Below are 13,759 nucleotides of genomic sequence, written 5' to 3'. Positions count from 1 at the left end.
TTGAAAGTCATTTCTCAAGACAGTATTTGTTCTATGCTGGAATTATTATTATTATTGTTATTATTATTATTATAGTCTTATGGTAATTCAGATGCATAATATTGAAAAAGCTGCATTTTAGGGAATTGTAAAGGGCTGCTTCAGTGACTGCAAATGAGGAATAGTAGAAAGGATTTATCCTGTAGAACTTAATGGCTCCATATATCATGTAAAAAACTCCACTTTTAAAAATGTGCCTAAATAAAAATTTCCATAATCGATTATAACAGCTTCTTCAGAGCTGTTACAGTTTAATAAGCAAATAATGAATGTTAACAAAACTTGTACATTTCCCAAACGCATAGTCACCCAGTAGAATATAATAGCTGTAATATGTATCTTCAGATTTACTGCATGCATCAAAAGCCACTTAATTATCCAATAGATTGCAATAGCTCCAACAGAGCTGCTATGGTCTACCAGCAAAATAATACAGCTTTTAAAAAGCATAAACTGGTTGATCATGGATGCTTATTTCCATGATGGCCCTTTAATGCCTTTAATGGCCTGTTGTGTCAAGTCTCATGTTTACTTTTTCTTGTTGTCATCATTTTGTTTTTTTTCAGAAATTAAAATTTGATGCACTTAAACTAACAATACATATCAAAATAACAAAGGTTGAAAACTCAAGATGGTTGGTTCACAGGGCCCCTCCAAGGCTGGAGGATTTATTTTTTCTGTTTGCTTCTTTGTAGGTTCCTAAGTATCTCTGTGCATTTTGAATTCATACAAACAATTTCAAAAGGTAGAGTTCAACAAAGTTAAAATTGCTGGTTTTGTCTGGCTTTCAGAGAAAACCAATAAACTAGATCAGCTTCTGTGAAATGTCAGTTCAATTTGCTCAAAAGGCTGGGAAACCTTCCCAACTTCCAATTGCCCTTGGCTAAGTTTTTAAGTTTGTTACAAAAAGGTTTATATTCCAAATTACATTAAAACAACATCAAAGTTAATCACCACTATGCCCACAACAGATCTTTCTGCAGGAACACACAGCTAAGGATAGGGCACTATACCAGTCAGCACCTATGTGCTAGTACAGCACAGATGCTCTCTCTGCCACTATTGTAAGGAGCCACTAGGAGCTACATCCTGTTTAATAAATTATTCAGACCCAGATCCAGCGAGGGGGTCAAGATATATTGATATTAAGATGAAAGAGGGAGGAATTTTCTTCTTTGAGAGAAAATCTGTGGGAGACTGTTTTGGAAGGAAAAGAAAGGAAAAAAAAAAGGCTTCATACAGTTTAACACTGAGATAGTGGAACACCCAAGAAGAAACTTAGGATTGTTCCTTGGAGGCATATGAAAAGAGTGGATGAAAGTAGATTGACTAGGTTCTTTGGGTGAATGTGATCTCTTTTTTTAGACCAACTTAAATAATAAAAGAGATCAGATTCACCCAAAGAACCTTGTCTGCCTATGTCCTTAGACCAACACGGCTACAACCTACACCCCTGAAAGTAGATTAAATTACCCAGCAAAGGCATCCAAAGGGAGGATAACAAGGACAGAAGACTGAGGCATGCCACAAGAGATGGAGAGGAAGGAAAAGGGAAGCCACCGGAGAAAACTGATAGAATATCAGTGAGTTGGGAAAGCCAGGGGAGCAGAGCTGTAGACACTCCAGCAGGACAAGGGCTTAGGAGAGGATTTTGCAATATGTAACAGAAAGTGTTGTAAGAAGGTTTATGTAGAAGACATGTTTAAATATGGCAAGAACGTAGTCACTGATGACTGCAGTGAAGGCCAAGCAATAAGGCATTGAAGTTGGGTTGGTGGAGTGAACAGTGCACATCCAGAGCCTCAAAAATCTTAAAAGGGAAAGGGAAGAGTGGAGCAAAAGTTTCTTTAGGCAGAGGGAGCAAGAACAAACTGGAAAGTAAACATGAACTCAGATAAGAATAAGAGTTTGTTGATAAAAGAAAAAGCATTTGAGCACTGGTACAATAAAGGAAAGTAAGCCATGGGCTAGATTAGTAAGGAAGCATGACAACTTCAGACTGAGTAAACAAGGTGTCAACAGTAGTCAGGAAACCAAATGAAACCTGTCACAACCCAAAGGGTGTGATTTTTGTTTGTGTGTGCTTTGGCACTGCTAAATTGTTCCCGCTAAATTGCAGCTTCTTTGCACAGTGGAGTTTTCTGCTGCAAAAGAGAACCCCGGTGCAAGGGAGAATTTCCCGCCAATTTGAAGCTTTCTTTGCAGGGTGCATTTCTTTGTTGCAGCACAGAAATGCTCGTTGCAAAGAGTTTCCGCCATTTGTATGCTAATTCGAGTCCCATTATTGGCCATTTCTAAATTATTCACACGTGGCGGCTAGTGATTGGCTTGCTAGCCGTATAAAAGGCTTGAGTGGTTTCCGCCCAAGTTGGAGGACTCCACGAACAAGGGAGGAGGAGACTTCACGCTGTGTGAAGATCTCTAAGCGCTGCGGATCCTTACGGACCCAGTGCATTTAAAGCAGGCAACGGAGGTCTGATCAACCTCTAGCCTCTCCCTGTCGCCGAGCGCAATCCAGACGTATCCCTTCCCGCGCGCAAAAGAACTGGACCCACGGAGCCTAGCAAACTTCGTGAGAATGAGTGAGCAGAAAGACTCACGGAGCCTAGCAAACTTCGTGTGAGTTTATTCAGAGCTCTTTCGGACAAGTACTTTCTTCGGCTGACACGATGGGCTCGCGTGTTCAGAGCCTTCAGCCGGATTGGGCTAGAGTTCACGAGTCTAGAACTCTTGTCCGCCTCTCTTCTTTCCTGTCTGTAACCGCAACTTAAGCAAGTTTTCCAGCCTGCACCACTGCCATCTCGGTGTAAGTAAACAATCTTTAAAACTACTGATACGCGTTTGTGCCTAATTCCAGCTCGACGTCCTTCCCTCTCCAGCCCGGCGTGCCCGGGCTGCTGGCCACAGCCCGTGTGCAGCACGAAAAAGGGCTCGGGTCACTCGCGGCCCACACAAAACCCATTCCTAAATGAAAATAAATAAATAAAAATGTGAATAAGCACCACCTATGTATTACTTATACTAGTTCCACAAGGTGATGCCCTAAAGTTTGCAGTTAGATAAAACAATAAATCAATTAACCTTTACGATTTTTTGATTAATAGTTCTCGTGTGAATGGAGCAAAGCAGCAAGTAAGATTGAAAGTTTGTCAGTCCTCTAGCACACAAAGGAAATTAGCTCCAACGTGCCTTTTGCAATTTAAATAGTGTAATGAGACAGCAGAAGGTCTTCTGGGCCTTGCTACTCAAGAATGAAGGCCACAAGACAGTAGTGGAACAGACTCAAACAGAATGAGTTTAAGATGTCACCAACTGAATAGAGTGGAGAGATGTGGCTGATCATAATGCTTCCTGAAGAAGTCTGCACAAAAAGGAGAAAGGAGCTGGATAAGGGAGATGGTAGGTTGCAGGGCTTGGTTTCAGAAATTAACCTAAACTTCGAACATTTTCATGCCTATGATCACTAATATTAAAGCAGATGGTAAATCCAGGGGATAAGCCGATTGTTCACAAAAGGTAGATTTTGATATTACTGGTAAGACGGTCAAACGTGCCCATCCAACTCCACCAAACTATTACTGATTCAAATTGGTAAAATCGAAATGAAGACATTTCTTCATAATAAAATGACAACTTCAAGAAGTAAATTACAGGATAACATCCAGAATGTTCCACAGACCTCTGAAATCAGAAGTCTTTTTCCAGCAAAACCACTGAATACTGCACGACTCTTGGAGAACACTGAGAAGGTTGGACCACTTTTTTAAAAATGGGGGGAACACTCCAATTCCAGTGATTTTTGGAAGGTACTGGGACACAGCTCCAAATTTGGAACTGTCCCAGAAAATTTGGGATGGCTGTTCACTTTACTTTATTATTGGATCAAAATCTTTGCCAACTTCTACCATGCCTCAGAGCAGCTTTGAATGGGGATTTCTGAAGATACTGACTAGATGAGAAATGAATCAACAACATATTTCAGCACAATGAACATTATTTAATATGCAATATTAACACATTTACTCAAATATAAGATGACCCTGGTTATAAGATCCCCCCCGCATAGTTAGATTCTATATATGGAAAAATTACAAATTTGATATAATTTTCCAGGCATAGAATCTAATTATTAGAGGTTTGCTTCAAAATTGTCCCACTGCTACAGAAGGGAAAATAAATCTGCAGGGTCAGGTAGCCCCTTTGCTTTTTGTCCCCCAACTTCTTCTCCCTCCAGCTCCTCCCCCCCTGGCCTTAGACCCTACTTTCTGTAAGTACATGGAAGTGAGAAGCAAATTTGAAAAAACTGACCTTGAAAAAAAAATCTGTAGTAATTTGCATACGTTACACATACACTTAGCTCTTATACAATTGATGCACGTTATCTTTTTAAAAACTGCTGAAAGTTTAGCACAGATATTGCATAAACACACTTTTAAGTATCGCTTGGGCACCTATCTATACGTAATATAAACTAGGCATGATATTAGTCTAAAGTCAGAATGCTCAGGATTTACCATATAGTTAATTGGGATGGGACCCAACAGTCAGCAGCATTTCAAGCCATGGTGACCCCACAGCTCAGCACTTTTTAGTGTGTGTGTGTACTCCAGATACCCCACAACAAAGACCCATGTGCTAATTAGCCCTGAACTTATGACTGCAACTGGGTGTTCTTGTCATGAGTCCTGGGATTCTCCAAAAATTATATGCAGATGAGGTGCATGGCAACTTTGGCCTGCTCCACTGCATGGAGGGGAGGGCTATACTAATCATATGTGACAGTCTGAGAGAGGGGGCAATGAAAGGATTGTGGGTGAACTGTTTGAGACCTCATTTCATCATGTTTGCCAGGCAGTTAAGCCTGGTGAAGACACAGGAATCATTGAAAATGGAAAAGAAAGGTACAGCTCAACTGTGGGAATGAAGAAGTCAAATGTATACAATGCAGTGGCTCACCATGACTTGAAAGAGACCTGGGGCTGAGGAGAAGTTCACTCAATGGGTACTACCATACATCTTATTCAGATGGATTGTACTAAGCTATTCTCTTTTGATAGGGTCCCATCAGTATATTTGTCCAATATAGGCCATGTATTCTATAGTCATGTTCAGTGTTAGCTGTGTTTAACTAACTGCACAGTTGGTTTCTATTACTGAGCACATGCTGCTTTTAATTTTAGTTCAAAGACAGACTGTATATTTAATGTAGTTTCCTTGTATGTGAATGTAAGACAATTGCCTTTTTCCCCCATGTTGATTGGGAGAGATTGGGGAACCTCATCTTGTATTCAAGTGAATGTGGCATTTTAATGGCTTTAAATTGTTTCATTTTTTTAACTTTAGAAGTATTAGAAAGATAAGTACATTATAGTTTTGATTAACGAACCAGGTAAAGGCAATCTTTAAAACTAGCTAATCCTTATATTTTCCCTACCTTGCATTAGAATTTTTACTTATTATTTCCTTGCAGTACTTTAGCATGCATTTTGCTTTATGCATATAGAAAATCTATATTTTCAACTTTGGCTGACTGTATTGCAAATGTTAGACACAAGATGGTGCCCAAACACAAGTGGACATGTAATATATCAATGTTCTAATCTATCAACCTGAAGAAGGCACTTTTTTGCCAGAAAGCTTGTCTAAGTTGGTCCAATAAAAGATATCACCAAAAAAAACTAGCTTCTCACCTATTTCCTGAACTATCATGCCTCTGACAACATTCCAAACCTACTTTATAATACAGGAATATGAATGGACAGAAATGGTGGGGTATCAAATTACCTTCTGCAGGATCAGGATTTTTTTTAATGTCTAGTATATAAAAATATGTAAATTTAACACTACTTCAATTAAATAAATTGAAAATATTTTATTCTTTCTGATGTTAGAAATTACATGACAATTTCTATAAATTGTTGAGGCGGACTTTAGTGATCCCAGGTTCCAAAGCAGCCCAAGTCAAACTACTTGGAATCTATGGTCTCAATTCCTACTGGAAGTCTTAGCACTGGATTTTGTCTCTGTAGTTTGTAATTTTGGACTATTACTATTTATTTTAAAGCCATCTAAAATTAAGGCAGAAAAAAACAACAAGGGCCAGATTCCATCTCAACTAAGCAGAAAGCATCCAAGTGCTGTCTATTCTCTCCTGTTAAAGTTCCTTAAAATGCATCTACTCTGGTAACACTTAGTCATCTTACTCTTAAAATTGAGCACAAAAAAGAGCAAAGAGAAAGAGGATCTAAGTATCTTTTCTGCAAGCAGTTTCTCAGGGACTTGATCAGGGTGACATAGCCTTCAGAATTGCACTTAGAGTACCTAGAGGTGGGACAGCTGGGCCTCAGCACCCAGTGCTGGCTTGGGCCCCTGGCAAATGTTACACTTAAGACATGATTGACTATTCTGTTTATGGCATCTAAAATAATAACCCAGCCACATGTTTAGGTAATTAATGGTGCCACAAAGAGGGAAACCATCCATAAACATATTACACAAAAAATGTGTAGTGTTTTTGTGGCTGGTTTCCATCAGTCCTACATTGAAAGCGTGGCAGTATAAGGAGTGCACTGAGGTCACTAGAAAGCAGTTGATTATCAGCTGCATTCAGGATTACACCAGGGCTTGAACCAGCACCTGTGTGGTCCCTGCCAGCTGATGATTAGGTGATTGTTGGCCAGATTCAGGACCACACTGGAATTGTAACCGGTCCCAATGTGGTCCCTGCCGGCTGACAATCAACTGGCTCTGGGGCTGCACCAGGGACCCAGAGCCAATCAAAAAGCAGGTGATCATTGGCCAACTCCAGGGTCTGCACCACAGCCAGTTGGAGCCCTGGTGCAGTCCCAGAGCCAACTGATAATCCATTGTGTTGGGAACCCAGCTTTCAATTTTTCAGTGCAGGAAAAGCCTGGAATCATGATCCTCTGGAATGGCAAGTAGGGCATGACTTGGTTCTGAGACCAATCCCAAAATCGCATATCTTGCCATACACTTGTGGCATGGAAGGATGCTATTGCTGGGATCAGGAAGCAGATTCCATCATGCTTTTAAATTAATATCTGTCAGTAGCCTTAGAGGACTCTGCATCTCTTCTGTAGCAGCAGCAGTGACAGCAGATACAGGCAGACTGCTTGGCATGAGTAGCAGCTGGGAGGATCCCTGGGGTAGATAAGAAGGTACCCTCTCCATCTCCTCCCTTCTTCTGTTCTGCTTTTCTCTCATATCTCAGGTAAGTGCTTTAACTACCATGCTCTAAAGTCAGTGTCTATTGTTAGAGCTGTTCTATTTTGTATCATTAATTATTCATTTAGCCTGAAAAAGAAAGATGATTTGCCTGAAAACCTAGTTGCCTGGAAACCTAGTTTTAATACTGTGGCCAGGAGGAGGCAGACAAGGGCTTCACCTTGGATCTCACCATCCCAGATGTGCTCATCAGGCTATTTACTATTCTGGGGTCTCTTCCAATTCCAACTCTCATTCTTTTCATGAGAGAAAAAATAAAAAAACCCCAACAAAAAACAGAAAGAAAAACAACATTGAGGGGTTGGTTTTATCTGGGGAATTTTGAATAGGACTTTTTTTTTTCCTTTTGGTATTTCAAAAAGATTTCCTGGACAAGAAAGAAGTGTTTCCTGCCTACTTCTGGCAAGGACAGATTTCACATAGTCCCCCTGTGAACCAAATACCTCACTCCATTGTGTGCTACATTTTTGTATTATAACAACAGATCAGTTGGGACTGTTTATTCCCCCATTCCATCCAGTGGGTGCATCTAGACGAGACATTTACTGTGGAGCTGCCTAATTAGTTCCACAGTAAAGTCTCAGCATCTACACATGTGGCCCTATTAGACCACAGGAAAATAATTAACTCTGTTACTAGTACTACTAGTAGACAAGTACTATCCTATGGCAGAGTTCTTTAGTGCACAGAAACACACATGTAGACATTGATAGGGCTGGCTGGGGCATAAGGGTGCTTCAGTATGGGGTTGCCTACTGGTTAGTCCCACACTGAAGTACCCTCATGCCCCAGCCAGCCCCTCCACAGCACATTGAGCCATGTTGGAGCAGCCCTGGGCTGGCAGGATGACCAAGTGCAACTGGTGAACTCAGACTGATGGGGTGGGTGGAGCAACACATGGGAGCTGGGAGAGGTTTGCAGCCAGCCAGGAGCAGGGGGCAGGAGGGGAGGTTGCAGCCGGGAGTGCCCAGCCAGCTGCAACCCCCGCCTGCTCCTGGGCAGCTGCAAGCCCCACCCTGCTCCCGGCTGGCTGCAAACCCCTCCCCTCCACTCCCATGTGACACTCCACCTGCCCCACCAGTCTGAGTTTACTCAGGCAATTTCATGCCTGAGATTGACCCCCCCAGGCCTCCTGCCAGCCACAGTTGCTTTGACCCAGCTCAATGTGCTGCAATCCCAGGCACACATGTAAATGTGTTACCCGGGAGCAGTGAACTCTGGCACGATATACACCACAATGTATTGCTTTGCATGAATCTTATGTGCATACATTCCCACTGAACAGTAACACCTTTCTTTTTACAAAAGCAGAGTGAAGTCCTTCAGGTGTTCTTCCCATCATCCTTGAAAGAATGAGTAGATTGCTTGTCCTCATGCCCCGAGGGGAAAAAAAAATCTGTCAATCATACCATGTCTTCCATTACACTTATTAAAATTGTTAAAATAGTGTGCACTACAATAAACTTGTCATTAATCATGAAAGTGAAGTCACATGTCCTGCTCTCTTCTACCATTAAAAGAGACATCTCACATGCACAAAAAAATCATTGTATCTTAATACCTGTCTCTCCTTTTCTAGCTACCTGAAGGTACCCTGGGTCAGAGTAAATGCAGCTTTTGATAAGGGTTAGTATGATGTACACATGAGTTATGATGCCTTAAAAAAAATTAGAGAGCCTTTTTAAATTAAAATTTAAAAAAAGATTTGATGGTGGATTATTTCTAGTATGAATAAATTAACAGAGAAGCCAATGGAATTTAATGGGACTACCAAGCCAAAACTATTTAATGTGGATATGGTAGCAAAATCATCCCTAAGTGCTAAAAGAGAAACATTCAGAAAAAAACACTGCCCTAAATTATATGCATTCAACCTAACTGAGGTCTGTTAATTTCAAGAAATATTTAGTTCACAGGATCTCAGATGCTTACCATGTGTTCATCTCTCACTGAAGTCAACTGGAAAGCATTACCATACATCTTTATGTACAATGTATACCTATACAATAGTACTTTATACATTTTATTTGCATGTATATGTATCATATAACCCTATAAATAGTACACATAAATACAGTAATCCAGAAATACTGCATTTGGCTATATTCCAAGAAAAACGGCTGGTTACATGGATGCAACCTTGAAGTCAAATGAATGAATACTATAACAACAATGAATTAGAATGAATGCTATAACTACAGAACCTGACACTATCTGTACTGCCTTGGTTCCATAGTCAGAACTTAAAACATCTGCCCATTTTACTTTTGGTTACAAATTGCACTAGAGATCAAAATATTTCAGTTTTGAAACATAGCCATCTTTCAGTTATCCTTCAGCACAACAGTTTTAAATTTTTTAAATAAATATTTGATTGTCATCCTGTTCACAATTCAAATATAGCTTTTGCTTCAGCTTAAAAGTTCTTTACGTGTAGAAAATTTCAGTTATAAAAATATTTTTTTCAGGAAGTTTCAAGTGTCTGGAGATTAATCTCAGTCCAGTCTTAACATACAGTGTGAAATGCAAAATTCATGTACACACATATTATTTGTGCACAGATATCATAACTACATACAGATTTGTTGCACACACACCCATACACACACAGTAATAGGCTGATAATCTGGTTGATCATCAGCACAGCACAAGGCTACCCCAGACTTTCCCTCTGTTACACTGGCAACAAGAAGTGAGAGTAGCCAATGCCTTTTCAGTTTATATTGTGAATTCTTCAGTGTGGATACTGTCTCTCATTATGTGTATGAACCTTACTTAACACAATGGCTCCCTATTCTGAGCAAGTTCCTTTGCATTATCAGAATAAACAAAACTAGAAATGTGCCTCTATAATAGCTCTACTGCACTAGAAGTTTGCTCTTACTTTGGGATAATCATCTTTGAGCAGGTTACTTCAACCATAAACGGGGATTTGGCTGACAGCACTGTACAAAATGTCTCCATTCTCCCAGTCAATCTGGTCTATGCTTCACTATGAGAATGGTTTTGTGTTTAGAAAAAGAAAATAAGAACATGGGTGGAGCATGCTCTCCTTTAAGCAAGCCAAGGCTTTAAGAAAAACCTCATACGGAAGTGGGACAAAATAATAGGTAAAGGAATGGTATTTTATGACGATCATAGATTGAAGGAGATACCTTTACTGACAAAAATATTTCTTACGCTGAATTATGAATAGAGAGGGATGGAATACTATCAAATATCTGTCAGGGGTGCTAGAACAAATATTTTGTCTACTATACATTAAGAAGGATTTTCTCATATGGATACACCCAGGTTCTGAGAGTATTCTTTTAGGTTAGTGGGGAGGTGTCTGTTCAGCAGCAAAGCTCATTGAGTGAGCAGTCATTAATCAGGCTGGAGATCACTGTGAGAGTTGCAGAAAGTGTGGCAAACTGTTAATAAGTGGGCAAGGAAACATGTATAATATTTATGAGAGCAGTTCAAGGAAAACTCATTTTTCAAATCCCATCTGAAAAAGAGAAACAAACGCCTGGGTCTGTTTTTTGCCTTTTCCTTCTCCAACTATCATTTTGAATCTCAATTGACTTCATATTGAGAGTACATATACACACTCATGCACACACATATCTATTGCATATGACATTTTTTTAGTAGATGGATGGTCATAAGATATTTAAAGATCCAGATTTATTTGGAAAATATGTAAAATGGAAATGTGAATTGAACAGACACAACTTAAATGGACAAAACACAATGATATTTGGTGCACATACTAATACAACTCAATAAATATTCCATGTACCTACTACCTTCAGTCACATAACACTCGCTTATTTGTTTTATTAGTATAATTGGTTTAGCATCTTGTTTGTAAGATATTGTGACCCCACATTAAGAAAACAGTGACCCACTCTGTCATAAAATGTCACTGCACTTCAGTGATAGTAAAGTTCTAGGACCTACAAGACAGTGAGAAAAGGAGACTGGAAGAGAAGTACTAATATTGAAGGAGAAATTAGTGATGTAAGGTGTAAATAGTCTGAATCTATCTTATTTATAGATATACCTCTTTGAAACAGAGGTGATCAACTGCATGCAAAAATACCCTTTTTAAACTTCCTTTCCCAACATAATGTGTTGTTTTTTTAAAACAACTCTGCTTCAGGAATTGATTCTGAGAAAGAGATCAAACTACCCTGCTGCTTACTAACATCTTTCCACAAAGACCACAACCAGTACATGGACTTTTTTGGAACAAAAAAACTTTACCAGCACCTGCATGTCTTTCCAACACTGAAACTTTGGTAGCACATTAAGTAAAGGAACTTGTGTGAAAGCATCTCATGACAACTTGTACCATAATAAAATATGAGACTATATGGATTTTGCCACTCTTTCAGCTGGGTATAACACATTAAAAATAATACAGAATCCTTACTAAGCTATAGAATCAATGCCTAAAATGAATGACAACAAAATGCTACCTGCCCCTACTACTGAAATGCCAGCTTGCTTCTTTCTTGGTTCTGAATGAACTGAATGACCATGTCCACACAAGCACAGACATTTGTTTCGCCGGGGTGCCACTGGTTCTTGTCCCTGGGAAATGCCTAAGAATTGAAGGGAAGCTGGGAGACGGTGATCACAAGTTGATCACTTTCACTATCCATTGCAAAGTTGGCAAGTCAGTCAAAAATGCAGAAGTCCTTGACTTTGGGAAAGTCAGCATTCATAAGCTCAGGAGGCTAGTTGTCAAGGCCCTGAGAGACCATGATTTAACAGGGTGGGGAGTTTACAATAAGTGGTCGCTCCTTAAGGAAGCGATCCTTGAAGCACAAGAGAAGTCCATTCTAGCCCATAGGAAAGGTAGTAAAACAGCTTGGCAATGTTCTTGGCTCAACAGGGAGCTCATGGATCTCCTGTGTCTAAAAAGAGAAGCTTATAAAGGATGGAAGATAGGAAACACCACTACGGAAAAGTATGCAGCACAGGTCCACACTGATAGGAAGCGAACTAGGAAAGCCAAGGCTGTAACTAAACTCCAACTGACTACACGAATCAAGGACAATAAAGTCTTTCTTCAGATACATTGGAAGTCAGAAAGAAAAACAAGGGCAACACCGGACCCCTGCTAAACCAAATGGGGCAGTTGATAACTGACACCCAGGAAAAAGCCAATCTGCTTAGTGATTACTTTCGTCAGTCTTTCACCAAAGAGACCATCCTGCCTGACAAGATGCAGCATAGCAAAATGCAGGATCACTAGGATAAGGGTGAATATATGCCCACCTTTGGTATAGATCTTGTGAGGCAACACCTTGAGAGGCTGGACACCCACAAATCAGCTGGTCCAGATCGGTTGCACCCAAGAGTGCTAAAGGAACTGGCTGACATCATAGCATGGCCACTAGGAAGGATATTTGAGAACTCGTGGCACTCGGGTGAGGTACCTGAAGACTGGAACAGAGCCAATGTGGTGCCTATCTTCAAGAAAGGAAAGAAGATCTGGTAAACTACAGGCCAATTAGTTTGACCTCAATCCCTGGAAAGATCTTGGAAGAAATCAAAGAAATCATTAATGACAGGATAACAAAACGCATCATTCTGAGGAATAGCCAACATGGCTTTTTTGTGGGTAGGTCCTGCCTGACTATTCTTATTTCCATCTATGACCAGGTGACACATCACCTGGACAAAGGAGAAGAGGTTGATATCATATATTTGGACTTCAAAAAGCCTTTGACCTGGTGTCCCGTGATGTCCTCATGGCAAAATTGGGGAACTGTGGCCTCAACAGCCTTATGGTCCTGGGGAACTTGCTCCAAGGTTGGACCCAGAGACTGGTAGTTGATGGAACCAAATCAATAGGGAACATAATGACCAGTGGCGTCCCCCAAGGCTCCATTCTTGGACCTGTACTCTTTAATGAATTTATAAATGATCTGGACTCTGGTGTCAGAAGTGGACTGACTAAGGTCACTGATGACACCAAACTACGGGGAAGAGTGTCCACACTTGAGGATAGGCTGGTGATCCAGGCCAACCTCAACAGGTTTGCAAGGTGGGTGGATGAAAATCTGATGGCATTCAGTACAGAGAAATGCAAGATGCTCCACCTCAGGAGAAAAAACCTGCATCACACTTATAGGCTCAGTAGTGCTACACTCAGTAGCAATATGACTGAAAGAGACTTGGGGATCATGATTGACCACAAAATGAACATGAGCCACCAATGCGATACCGCATCCAGCAAAGCAAACAAAACTTTGGCTTGCATATATCAATGCATCTCAGGAAAGACCCAGGAAGTCATCTTGCCACTGTACTCAGCCTTGGTGAGGCCACAACTGGAGTACTTCATCTAATTCTTGGTTCTGCAATTCAGACAGGATGTGGAAAAGCTTGAAAGAGTCTGGAGGAGAGCCACATGCATGATCAGAGGGTAAGAGAGCAGTCCTTATGAAGAGGCTGTGAGCCATGGGACTCTCCCGTC

At 40.5% G+C, this 13,759-nt stretch overlaps 1 protein-coding gene across 1 annotated transcript in view; it reads right to left on the bottom strand.

Moving 5' to 3' along the window:
• Positions 1 to 13,759, bottom strand: part of NETO1 (neuropilin and tolloid like 1) — a 101,031-nt gene that overhangs the window by 6,877 nt on the left and 80,395 nt on the right. The gene's annotated exons all lie outside the window — the stretch shown is intronic.

Source organism: Alligator sinensis, unplaced genomic scaffold (assembly GCF_000455745.1).
Source record: "Alligator sinensis unplaced genomic scaffold, ASM45574v1 scaffold1036_1, whole genome shotgun sequence".
Classification (NCBI taxonomy): Eukaryota; Metazoa; Chordata; order Crocodylia; family Alligatoridae; genus Alligator; species Alligator sinensis.
The sequence above is the reverse complement of the archived record's forward strand: the minus strand, read 5'-3'. Positions and strand labels throughout refer to the sequence as shown.